This window comes from Monodelphis domestica, chromosome X (assembly GCF_027887165.1).
Source record: "Monodelphis domestica isolate mMonDom1 chromosome X, mMonDom1.pri, whole genome shotgun sequence".
Classification (NCBI taxonomy): domain Eukaryota; kingdom Metazoa; phylum Chordata; class Mammalia; order Didelphimorphia; family Didelphidae; genus Monodelphis; species Monodelphis domestica.
The window spans coordinates 26,375,028-26,388,773 of NC_077235.1; positions in this window are offsets into that span (position 1 = coordinate 26,375,028).

Below are 13,746 nucleotides of genomic sequence, written 5' to 3' on the forward strand. Positions count from 1 at the left end.
CTCTTTTTCCCATTCCCTCACTGTGAGCATCACAAGATTGGAGGGACTCTCAGAGCATTATTCTAATTGGGCCTCCTCCCTCCGGGGACACTGAGGGGAGGGGGCTTAGCTATGGTTGTCTACTTCAAGGGTTTGTGCCAGGCACTACCAGAGATACACAGTCAAATAAAGCCTGGGCGGTGCTCTCAGGGAGTTTACAGACTACTAAGAGAGAAGAGATACAGAAATATCTCGAATCCAAGGTAGGATGTGATCAAGGCTAATTGAAGTGCTAATAGTACCCCTGCAAGGGAGCCCTGATGTTTGCTAAAGAAATCAAGGAGGGCATTTGAAGCTGTCTTTGGAGGAGAGATAATATGTCAACAAATTGAAGTGGGAAAGGGAGTATGATCAAAGGGGTGAGGTGTTGTGTCTAGCCCTGCATGATGCCCATGGGATCTTCTTGACAAAGATACTGACATGGTTTGCCATTTCCTTCCCAGTGGATTAAGTCAAGGAAAGGTTGAGTGACTTGCCTAGGGTCACACATCTAGTAAGTGTCTGGGGCCAGATTTGAATTCATGTCTTACTGACACCAAGCCTAGGGCCCTATCCACTGAGCCATCTAGATACCCTGGGGAAGATTGAGAGGCTGCCTAAAGAAAAAAAAATGACTCATCCAGTTTAGTGGAAATATAGGTAAGAGTTTGAGAGGCAACAAGATATAGCTGTTGGAATTAGGACTCAGAGCCAAACACTTGTATTTGAATCCCGTCTCAGACATTAGCTGTGTGACCCTAGGCAAATCAGTTAATATCTCTGAGTCTTGGTTTTCTTAGTCAAGAAACACTAAGTGTGTACTGTGTGCCAGGCACTGTGCTAAGTGCTAGAGATATGAAAAAAGGTAAAAAGTAGCCCCTGCGCTCTAGGAGCTCACAGTCTAATAGGGAACACAAAATATGAACAACTCCCTACAAATAAGAGATAGACAGGATAAACTGGAAATAATAAGCAGAGGGAAGGCACTAGAATTAAGGGATAACAAGAAAAACTTTGTAGGAAAGTGGGATTTTAGCTGAGACTTGAAGGAAACCAGGGAAGTCAAAAGGCTTTGAGAGGGAGAGCATTCCAGGCATGGGGGGGGGGACAGCCAATGGAAATGCCCACAGTAAAGAGATAGTGTCTTGTTGAGGAGAAGCAAGGAAGCTAGGGTCACTGGATCCCAAATTTGGAGGAATATGAGGACCAGAAAGTCGAGGGTCAGGTTATGTAGGTATGCTAACCAGAAGATTATATATTTGATCCTGGATTCAATGTGGAGCCACTGAAGTTTATTGAGTAGGTGAGTGACCTGCACTTTAGGAAGATCGCTGATAGTAGATAGATAGATAGATAGATAGATAGATAGATGCATAGATAGATGCATAGATAGATAGATAGATAGCTGCATGGATAGATGGATGGATAGATGCATAGATAGATAAATAGATATCTGCATAGATAGATGGATGGATGGATAGATAGATAAATAGATAGATAGATAGATAGATAGTTACATGGATAGATAGCTGAATGGAGAGAGAGAGAGAGAGAGAGAGAGAGAGAGAGAGAGAGAGAGAGAGAGAGAGAGAGAGAGATCGGAGTGGGAAGAGACCTGAGGCAGACCAAACTGCCATGGGGCCATTGTAATAGTCCAGGCATGAGGAGTTGAGGGTGCCAATAAAATCAACAAGCCTTGGCAACAGATTGGTTATGGGAGGAGGGGTATTGAGAAGGGAGTATGAGGAATCGAAGACGATGACACTTCAGTTTAAAGTCTGTGGTAGTAATAGGGAAGAAGGTAGAGGTAATGAGTTTACTTCTGGATGAATTGAGTTTAATATGTCTACAGAACATCCAGTTTAAGATGGCCAGAAGGTAGTTGGAGGTGCAAGACTGGAGGTCTGTGAAGAAAGTAGATCAGGATAAATAGATTTGAAAATCACCGCCATAGAGATGATCACTGAATCCATGGAAACTGATGAGATCACTAAGTGAAATAGCAGAAGGGAGAAAAGTGCTCAGGACAGAAGAGCTCCCAGTGTAAGCAAGCAGGCCATGCATAAATATCCACCAAAGGAAAGACAGGAGCAGTCACAGGCACTGGAGAAGACCAGGAGAAAGGAATGTCACAAAAACTCTAGGGAAGAGCTTCAGGGTGAAGAGGGTGGCCCACAGTTGTCAAAGGCTACGAAGGTCAAGACTGATGAGGACTGAGAAAAGGCTACTGGATTCTGAAATTTAGACGTTATTAGTGACTTTGGAGAGAGCAGCTTCAGCTCAACAATGATGTAGGAAGGAGCCAAACTGGAGATGAGAGGAGAGTGAGAGGAAAATAAGTAGAGACACCAGTCGTAAAGGACCTTCTCAAAGAGTTTGGCAATGAAAGGGAGGGGAGAAATGGGACAATAGCTAGTGGGGGTGTCCGAATGAAGTGACTGTTTTCTAAGGATAGGAGACACATGAACATGTCTGGAGGCAAAAGCCAACAGACAGGGAGAAAATGAAAATAAGCAACTGAGTAAGGATACTAGAGGGGGAAAATCTGTTGGAAAGGAAAAGAGAGGATGGAATGGGATCACCTGCTTGTAGAGGTTTGTCTTGTTAAGGAAAATGGCTGCCTCTTTAGGTGAAACAAGGATGAAGGAGAAGTTAGTAGAGGAAGGAATCTGAGGAATTTAGGTTGAGGAGGGGTGAATAATAATAATAATAACAACAACAATAATGATAGCCAACACTGGAACAGCTAGGTGACTTAGTGGATAGAGCACCAGGTCTGAAGACAGTGGTCCTGGGTTTAAATCTGATCTGAGACATTTCTAGCTGTGTGACCTTGGATAAGTCATTTTAGCCCAATTGCCTAGCCCTTACTTCTCTTTGGCCCTGGGACCAATACCCTGTATTGATTCTAAGACAGAAGGTAAGAATTTTTAAATAAATACTTACAAAGTGCCAGACTCTATGCTAAGTGCTTTACAATTATTGTCTCACACAATCCTCACAGCAGCCTTGGGAGTTAGGTGTTATTATTATTGCCATGTTGCTGTTATGCATTTCTTTCAGTTGTCTACAATTCTTGGTGATCCCATTTGGGGGTTTCCTTGGCAAAGACACAGGGGTGGTGTGCCATTTCCTTCTCCAGCTCACTTGACAGAAAAGGAACATGAGGCCAATGGAACCAAGTGATTTGCCTAGGGCCACAGAGCTTGAAAGTGCCCAAGGCTAAACTTGAATTCAGGTCTTGCTGACTCCTGGCCCAGCATCCTGTGCTGAACTGTCTAGGAGGAACCTTTTGGTGAACAGCTTCAGTTTTTTTCAGTAGAATATGAGGCAAAGTCCTGAGCTTTGAGAGGAGGGGATGGGGGAGTTGGGGAGGTATAAAAAGAGATGAAAAGATTTGGAAAAGCCGGTGGGGTGAGTGGGCAAGTGAGGCAGTTAGGGAAGTGGGGAAGCATTTTCTTGGAGCAGTGAGGGCCCGGTTGGGATTATACAACGTATTTGTAGTGAATCCAGTCAGTATGGTTTCTTGATTTTTTCCAGCTTTGTTCTGCAGCATATGAGTAGGAATCAAGGCAGATGGTGGGATTCATCTAGGGCCGAGGCTTGGCAGGCCAGAACTGGGGATGGGATAGGGATTCCAAAGAAAAGATCCCTGGAGAGTTGAGTGGGTCCACTGATGAGGACAGGGATGGAGCTGGAAGAAGAATGTAGCCAGTACAAGGGGGATGGCCCAGGAAAGAGCTGAGGGGTTGGGAGACTGGAGGACAAGATGAAGACAAGGGATAGGGCTGGAGGGTTAAAAGACAGAGGGAGGGGGAGACTGAAAACAGATTGTGATCAGATGAGGGAATTTAAGAGTTCATTAACATGGAAGGCAAGGATGGCAAGATCAAGGTTGTGTGGAATACTATTGTGCTAAAAGGAATAATAAAGTGGAGGAGTTCCATGGGGACTGGAACGACCTCCAGGAAGTGATGCAGAGCGAGAGGAGCAGAACCAGGAGAACATTGTACACAGAGACTGATACACTGTGGTACAATCAAATGTAATAGACTTCTCCATTAGTGGCGGTGTAATGTCCCTGAACAATCTGCAGGGATCTAGGAGAAAAAAACACCATTCATAAGCAGAGGATAAACTGTGGGAGTAGAAACACCGAGGAAAAGCAACTGCCTGACTACAGGGGTTGAGGGGACATAACAGAGGAGAGACTCTAAATGAACACTCTAATGCAAATACTAACAACATGACAATGGGTTCGAATCAAGAACACATGTGATACCCAATGGAATCACGTGTCAGCTACGGGGGGCGGGGTGGGGGGAAGAAAAGAAAATGATCTTTGTCTCTAATGAATAATGCATGGAAATGATCAAATAAAATATTATAAAATTAAAAAAAAGACCAAGGTTGTGGCCACCTTTGTATGATGAGAGGGGTGGAGGAATGCATCATGGGAAACAAGCATGGTGTAGAACTAGGAGGTAAGGAGATTTGAGGGAGTATCAGTATATGTGTTGAAGTCGCCTGATATGAGGGCAAGACCCGGGGAGGAGATAGACTGTGAGCTTGGCCCTAAGCTTTCTGAGTTCATTCACTGAACTTCTTGGAGCCTCAGTTTCCTCACTGGTAAAATGGAGCTAAGAAGAACACCTTCCTCCCTGTTGTGAGGTCCAAAAGAGATAATGTTCCTAAAGCACTGTGCAGATTCGAGAGTGCTATTCAGATGAATGATTGGGGCCAAGGGAAGAGGCTCAGCCTGGTGATCCAGGCAACAATGCTGAGAGAGCTGAGAAGAGAGCCATTTTCAAGATTCTGGGAGCAACTTGGTTCTAACGGAGCCTTTGGGAGTGAGACTCCCTGAGCAGTGACCACACCAGATGTCCAGATGGCTCAGGTCTAGGTTGGAATGCCACATCTTATGCTTGCTAGACTGGTCCTCAGTATGTCTTGGATCCCAGTCCAACGCAACTGCCTCATTAGACAAAAGTGAGGAAACTGAGGTGTAGAGAGGTTAGGTGTCTTACCCAGGGTCACACAGACAGCTCATGGCAGAGCTGGGATTGGATCTCCCTGTTTCCTCTGGCATTCAATCCAACGCTCCTTCCACTGAATGGAATAGTCCTGGGAAACTTGTCAAGCTGGGAAGTTCAGGGTCCGAATGAAGACTCTCCTCCCCTTCCATCTCCTTGTTCCTTGCAGTACTCTTCCCCCTCTGCACCCCAGCTCCCCTACCTTTCTTCCTTTGGCCTCTTTCTTCTCCTTTAGCCTCTGCACAGACATGATTGTTTCCTTCCTCCTTTCCCTGGTATGTGCTTTCCCCTTCACTGGCCACAAGATGGTAGCATTTCCTCACACTTGGCAGCTGGCTTGGGCTGCCCTGGACCATTCCAGTACAAAAAGGTCTCTGGTTTTGCTGGCCCCTTCTTGAGCTTTTCCAAGAACATAGAAAGGGTGGGATTGGAGGCATCTGGCTAGACCCAGAGAGGTTTAGAAACAGGCTTGATGGGAAATCTTTGACCTCAATGCCTTTCATTCTAAACCTGTGCTGGCCTTTTCTTGCTGTGGTTCTAGGCCCAGGCAGAGCCCCCAGGGCAGTGTGTACCCTCCCTTGGGACAATTTCATATAAAAATATTGATCGTATTGCTGGACTTTCCTCTCCCTGGAGTATGGGAAGTGGACAAAGGGCCACAAGAGGCATGCAGGAGATCTACCTGTCTCAAGAGATCTGCTCCGCAGCCAGGATGCCCCACTGACAGAATGTTTCCTTAACAAATGAAGACACGGAGTCCCTGGGGAGTGGTGGGGGGGGGGGCGCTTATTCAAAAGGTAACTATAATTGGAATGAGACAACGCAAGAATAAGTCATTTGAAAATCTCAAGGTCTGGGTCACCCCCATCTATAATTGTGGCTCTGAACAAGGAAGCTGATTCATCTCCTGATGCTCAGAACATGAATAGAGAATTCCTAATAGTCTGCACTACGGTGTAGCAGAAGGAGTACAGCTCTAGGAAACAGGAGATCTTAGTTCAAGCCATGACTGATGACACATTGGCTAGGAGACCCTCCCCAAGTCATTTCCCTTTTCCGAGCTCCCATTTCCTCATTGGTAAGGATGGGAATAATAATATTTGTTCTACTAGAGGACCTTGGGCTTTGCTGTTCTGTGAGTCAGTTTCATTGTCTGTAAAGTAGGGCTAATTCTTACACTCAGAGGGTTATTATCAGGATAGCACTTTGAAAGCCTCAAGCTATTCTAAGAGCAGGACCAGTATATAATCCTGTGACACTCATAGATTTCTGTAATCTTTCTTTATGGAGTCCTAGAGATATCAATTTCCTGGGCCCTGACACATAATTGGAACAGGCTTGGCCACCCTGTTAGCAGCCATAAGGCAAAATTGAAAACCGAGTAGGTTTCCATCAGTCATTCATTCACCAAACATTTATGTGCACACAAGGCACAAAGAGAACTTTTCCTGGAAGTAGCTCCCTTGTCTCCCAACAGCCAGGACCCTTGGGTATTATTTTTGTAGAAATGGACAAGCAGAGCTGAAAGGGCCAGTAGGGATCACCAGGCAGTCTCCTCCCTCATTTATTTTTTTAAATTTTCATTTATTTATTGATTGATTTTTTTCCTCCCTCATTTAAGAAAGAAAGCAATGTATCCATCAGCTCTCATCTCCCTTTGAGCTGGGAAGGTCCCAGAGAGCAGATAAGGAAACAAAGCTCCTTCCCCTCATCCAAGACGTGGGAATCTACCTGGGCAGAGAGTTGTCTGCACTGTCCAACTCAGGCACTATTTGGAGTAGTTTTATGTACTTGTTTTTCTGTCATCAGAACAGTATTGGGGCACCGGGCTAGTTTCAGAAATAACGTGCTGTAAAAATGAAAGGCATCAAGAAACCCTGACAGAACTGAGAGAAACTACAGCTGCCTCATAGCTCATTATCGGAAACAACCAAGTGATTGGATGACTCTCAGCCTGCCTTGGTGCCCAGAAAGGCTCTCCTACAGAGAGTTAAAAGAAAATGGACTTCTTTACCAATTGATTGACAAATATATCTCAAGTCTCCGTCAAGTGTCCGACTCTGTGGACAAAGACAAAGTGGAGGTTAGAGAGGAAGGAAAACATGCAGTTCTCATCTCCATCACCGAGCCTCTCATTGAAGAGAGAAGACTGAGACTCACAGAACAGTTAAGTACCTACAGCATTACCATCAAGTCCAGCAATAGACTTTAGAGGAAGATGAACTGGGCAATCAAGAAGGCCCTTGCCATGAATCAGGTGAGCCATGATGAGGGCCTCCACTGGAGGGGTGGCCTTGTCAATAGATGGAAGGGGATCAATGTGGAGTCCAGTTATGGTAGAAATGACAAGATTTGGCAAAAGATTGGAAATCGGGGTGGCAGTGAGAGTAAAGAATCCAAGGTAATTTTGAGGTTCGCTGGTTCACTGGGAGGATACGATTATCTTTAAGAGAAATTAGAATTTTTTAAAATTGTATTTAATTAGAATATTGTCCCATGGTTACAAGACTCATGTTCTTTCCTTTCCCTTCCCCCATCCCTATAGCCAACGCACAACTCCACTGGGATTAACATGTGTCATTGATCAAGACCCATTTCCATATTATTAATATTTGCACTGGGGTTGTTGTTTAGGGGCCACTTTCCCAGTCATAGCCCCAATGACCCATGCAGTCAAGCAGTTATTTTTCTTCTGTGTTTCTGCCCCCACAGTTCTTCCTCTGAATGTGGAGACTGTTCTTTCTTGTAAGTCCCTCCAAGTTGTTCAGGATCACTGCATTGCCACTAATGGAGAAGTCCATTACATTCTCTTGTACCACAGTGTATCAGTCTCTGTGTACAATGTTCTCCTGGTTCTGCTCCTCTCGCTCTGCATCACTTCCTGGAGGTTGTTCCAGTTTCCATGGAATTCCTCCACTTTATTATTCCTTTTTGCACAATAGTATTCCATCACCAACATATACCACAGTTTGTTCAGCCATTCCCCAATTGATGGGCATCCCCTCGTTTTCCAGCTTTTGGGCCACCACAGAGAGTGCAGCTATGAATATTCTTGTACAAGTCTTAGAAACTGGAATATTAAGAGGAGCAGTGGGTTTAGACGAGTCGGGGTTTGTTTTAAACACATTGACTTTAAGGTGCCTATCAGGCCTCCAAGTGGAAATGATTTGGGACTGAAGCTCAGGAGAAAGATTCAGATTCTCTTGTGCAATGGCAATTTGGGAGTTGTTGAAGCAGAGTTAATAAGTGAAACCAGAAAGATGATGACGCCTCCCAAAGAGAGAAAGTATAGAAAGAGAGAAGAAAAGAAAAGAGCCAGAAAAGCAATCTGATGAAATAATGAGAGATTGTTGAGAGATCCCTTACAGCCTGGAGATTCTGGTATGCTCATGTGTCCATCTCTGCCCCCATGCTTTCCAAAGAGCACCAATCCTATGTTTTTTATTCACGGCATAGTGTCCGACCCTTAAGACAATAAGTGTTTGTGGATCCATTGCTCTCTGGACTTGGAGATTAATCTCAGTGTGCCAAACCAAATTCATCTCCAGTTCCTGAAAACTTGCTCTCCCTTCAACTTTCCTGTTTATGTTGAGAGCTCCAGCACCTTCTGTGGCACCCAAGCTCATCTTTAGTTCTTCCCTCTTCCTCTCCATCACTCAGCACTTCCAGTCAACTGCCAACTCTTGTTAATGCTATTTAAACACTCTCTCTTTTATCCATTCCCACTTTTCTTCCCACCTGGGCTTCATCACCTTTCAGCTGGACTTCCTAACTGGTCTCCCTGTTTCCAATCTCTAGCTACCAAAATAATTTTTTAAACCCTAACCTTCCATATTAGAATCAATACCTTGTATCAGTTCCAAAGCAGAAGAGTGGTAATGGCTAGGCAATTGGGTTTAAATGACTTGCCCAGGGTCACATAGCTAGGAAGTGTGGGGTTATATTCGAACCCAGGACCTCCCATCTCCAGGCCCAGCTTTTAATCCACTGAGCCACCTAGCTACTTCCTCTCCCCATCCTTCCCCCTGCCCTACTAAAATGATCTTCTTAAGGCAAAGGTCCAAGAACTTGACTCCTTTGCTCAAAAATCTTCAATAGTTCACCACTGCCAATAAGATAAAATACCAACCTCTTAACCTTGCATTTAAGGCCCAAGCGGATTCCTTTCCTTCTTGTTTCATAGTCCCCCCTTCAGGAGATTGCTATATTCCCTACTTCTTTGCATTTGCTGAATCTCTCCTCCATGCTTGGAATATACTTCCTCCTCATCCGTGACTCAGAAGCCTTCATGAAGCCTTCCTTGATTATACCCATCATCACTTCCGTACTAGTGTTCTTTGCCACTTCAAGTTTTTGTAGATTACTTCATTCATTCTCCCCCTTGTCCCTGTCACTCTCTATCTTACGTGTACTTGTCTCTGTATATGTTGTATCGCCCTAATAAAAAGTAAGGGGAAGGATTTCTTTCTTCTTTTGCATCCCCAGCTCCTAACACTGTAGCTAGGATGTAATAGGGATTTCCTAAATGCTCACTGGGTTGGATTAAAGTGAATTAGGCATCAGATGCAAATCTGAGGCTCTTTATTCACTATACTATTAAGGGTAGAATTGGAGGGTCGTAGGAAAGGAGGGAACCAAGGACCCAACTAGGGTTTCTGGATTAAAATCTGCAGGGATAAAACCTTGTTCCCTGACATGCATTTGTTTATTCAGTCCTCCTGTTCTCCACTTTCCCCCAACCCTCCCCATCTAGAGTCCAAGAGATATCCTTAAAAGCCTCATGAAACTCTTTGGAGCAGAGCCTTCATTAGAGAGAGAGCCAAAGTAACTCTCATGAATAACAGTGAATGAATAACTCTTGACCTTGGGTCAAAATGACCACAATTTAATCAGTTTTCTAAGTCAGAAAAAGCCTTAATTTGTCACAATCATAGGGCTTTTTGGATAAACTGATTACTTGGAAACGAGGTGGAAGTGAGTCAGTTTCCTGCTTCCTTTCAAAGGTTAAGTGGATGAGGCAAGAGCAAGGTAGAATAAAAAAATGACTTAGCATTTTCCTTCTGCATCCAAAATCATGCACAATGCTTCAACTTTAGGACTGAATGTTAGTCTTGTGAGTTTGACCATACTCTAGAAAGAAAGCAGGCTAAGAGGGAACAGTTCTGACCAGGTGGCCTCTGAGGTCCCATCTAACTCTGGAATTCTGTGATTCTGTGAAAGACCACCTACCTGTAGGACTTTACACAAGTTACTTCACCTCTCAGCCTCAATTTCTTCCTCTGTAATATGAAGAGTTTTTGACTAGGTATTGTCTGATAGTGGCCTCCTAATCTCATATTCTTATCTTTTAGCTTTAAATTCTATGGTCATATAAACAAATGGCTGTAGCCACTGAAGGAGTTTTCTGTTATCTCTAAGATTGTGTTGGTGAAGGTGTGGCACATGGGCCCCAGTGACACAGAGGGGCCCTTTCCCTTCTCCATGTGTCTGAGGACATTTTTCCCATGACCCACCCCTCTGCCCAGCAGCCCAATGGGAGGACTTCCTCCCTCCCCTGTCTGGGATAAAGTGGGGAGGGAGGCTCATATGCGGCATGAGGGTTGCAGTTTGGGCACTCAGTCTCTAAAAGTTTTGCCATCACAATTCTAGCTCTTTCTCATATATAACACTCTTTTTCTCATTTGTAGGCCATTGGGATAATTGTCCTATGTGTCTTGAATGTACTCTCTCCTTACCAATGCCATTTAGGCTCTCTAGATCCTTTTAAGGTTCATCTCAAGTACCATCTCTTTTTTTAAAATTCCTACCTTGCATCTTAGAATCAATACTGTGTATTGGTTACAACACAGAAGAGTGATTAAGAGGTAGGCAGTATAGGTTAAGTGACTTGCCCAGGGTCACACAGCTGGGAAGTGTCTGAGGTCAGATTTGAACCCAGGATCTCTTGTGCCCAGGTCTGGCTCTCTATCCATTGAACCACCTAGCTGTCCTTCAAGCACCATCTTTTTAATGAATCCCTCCAGGCAGTAGTGTTTTCTTCCCATCATTATCTTGTTTCTATTGTAGAGTTTGGTACAAGATAGAAAGTTATGTATGTATATAGGTGTGGATTCACGTTGTCTCCCCCAGCTAGATTGTAAGCTCTTTGAAGCATGGAGTACCCCAAGCACCTCTTGGGGTGCCTGGCACAGAGAAGTCATTTGCTAACTGCTTTATTGGGTAACTAAGTAAATGTAACTAGGGATGAGGGTAACTGGTATAGGGGAGGCCACTAGCTGTTGTGACTAAGAGCCATTCAGTTTGAACACAAAGACTATGCAACTGACCACGCTGCACTCTGACCCTTTGGCTGCGGCCATGGTGCCCTGGATTATTGCGCCAGAGGAAAAGGAGAGTAGCAGCCTGCTGTGGATTTCAAGTCTGGGGGCAGTCCAGCCAAGGGAAGATGGGTGGAGCTAGCAGAGGTGATGAGGCAGGCAGGACCAGCTAAGAAATGGCATAGCAAAGTGAAATTCAAGAAATCATAGTAATTCTTTATAGTTTTTAAAGGTAGATGATTGCTTTGGTACTGTGGGGAAAGAGGATTCTCTCTTTTCCCGCGTGACACCCCCTGGAGAGTAGGAGGTACGAATAGTATTTTTCCCATCTTATGGGTGATGCTAAATATAACTCAATCCAGGTCACACAATTAGAACCAAAATTTGGACTCCTGTCCCAATGCCAAATACAGTGCTCCTTGTGCATTACACTTTCTTTGGTATTGTGCATCTGGAAGGGACCTCAGGGATCATCAGGTCTATCCCCTTCATTTTACAGAGAAGAAAATGAAGGATCAGAGAGAGGAAATGAACTAGCAGAAGCACAAAACTCGAGCCAGGCCCTAGGCCAACTGCTTTTTCCCTAACATCACAGCTAATTCTCCTCACGTGAACCCCACTCTGTCCCAGTTAACCCACAACAACAGAAGGCTGCGGATTACTAAGTAAATATGGTTCTTGTGATAAAAACAGAAGAGAGGCAAGAAGGAAGGACATGGAGCCCAGTGATGGCAAAGTTGTAGCTGATGACCCCAGAAAGGTAAGTGGAAAGCTTAAAAAGAAGCCAAAGGGCAGCTGGATGACCCAGTGGATAGAGCATCGGGCCTCAGACAGGGGGTCTTGGTTTCAAATCTGGCCTCAGGCACTTCCCAGCTGTGTGACCCTGGGCAAGTCACCTGACCCCCATGGCCTAGCCCTTACCACTCTTCTGCCTTAGAGCCAATACACAGTATTGACTCCAATATGGAAGATGAGGGTTTTTTAAAAAGGGAAGCTGGGTTCTGAGTTATTAAAAGCCAGGGATGAGTCTGGAGACAGATCATGAGCAGTTGAAGATAAGAGCTAGGTTGTAGCCGGGGTGCCTGGGAGATGTTTTTGAAAGGTTCTCCTGCAACAAGCCACCTTCCATGAATATGTTCAAATCATGTTAGATTCCTTCAGTTACACAAGCTCAAACATGACTTTGCTCAGTGACATTCTCACATTATTAAGCAGGGACAGCAACCAAAGGTGTTTGCTCCATGATCTCTGTGAAGATCTTCTGACCAATTGTTACCTGTAGCTAGTGAGCATCCTCCAACTGCCCTCCACCATTTGTGGATGACACTCTATAGGTTGCAATGAGCTCTGGAATGGTGTCTTTGGTGAGGTCCGTGGCCACTCAAAAGATGTCTGCATTGGGATGCATATGGAGAAGAGCCAGTGGATCCCAAATTCATATTGGCCAGATTATGACATTCAGTTGGCTAGCCAGTCCTTAGAGCAAGTCTGTCAGTACATAGGTGGTGCAGTGGGTGAAGCGCTAAACCTTTAGGACCGAGTTCAAATCCATTCTCAGACACTTGAGTGGCTCTTGCCAAGTCACGTAACCCCTAGCTACTTTGGCTTCAACATCTGTAAAATGGAGGGAATAATAGCATCTCTCTCATGCAATTGTTGTGAAAATCAAATGAGATGTTTGTAAGGTGAACCCTAGTTATTGTTGTTATTATTAGGCCTGTACAAGCACTGCAGAGGGACAAGGAGCGAGACTCAGATTTGAATAGGAGGAAGAGAGCAGGTCAAATCTTATTGGAAACTTTCCTGGCTCTCACTTTTCAGTGATCCTAAGCTGCTACTGGCCACTAAAGTCCAGATTTTAACAGTGATTTTCTCCTAATGATGCTACAGTTTTCCAAATCATAGTAATGACCACACTCTATCCACAATGATACATTGCAAGTGACCCAGAGGACCGCGGGGAGATATCGGGAGTGTGGCAAATGGCCGTTGATGACTTTTGAGCAAGAAGTAGCATCAAAGATATCCGCCCCAGGGCTATGATCACAAAACGGGAGGGGCTTCAAAATCAAATGAAGCCAGGGGTTATTCTCATTGACGTTGATATGGGGTGGATTTCCCACAAAGCAGGTCCAGAATGTATCTTGTAGATGAGAGCGTTGCTACAACTTTCCTATGTAAAGGGCCCTCAGCAAACCGGCAGATACCCAGGATTGAAAGGAGGAGAGTGCTTTAGAAACCATCTAAGTCAATCCCCCTTCATTGCATATGGGAGAAAAATAAGGCTCCCAGAAGGGAAAGAATTTACCAAAGGTCACATGACTAGCACGTGGTAGAGGAAGGATTTCGACTCCCTTCCACTTACTCTAAATCCACAG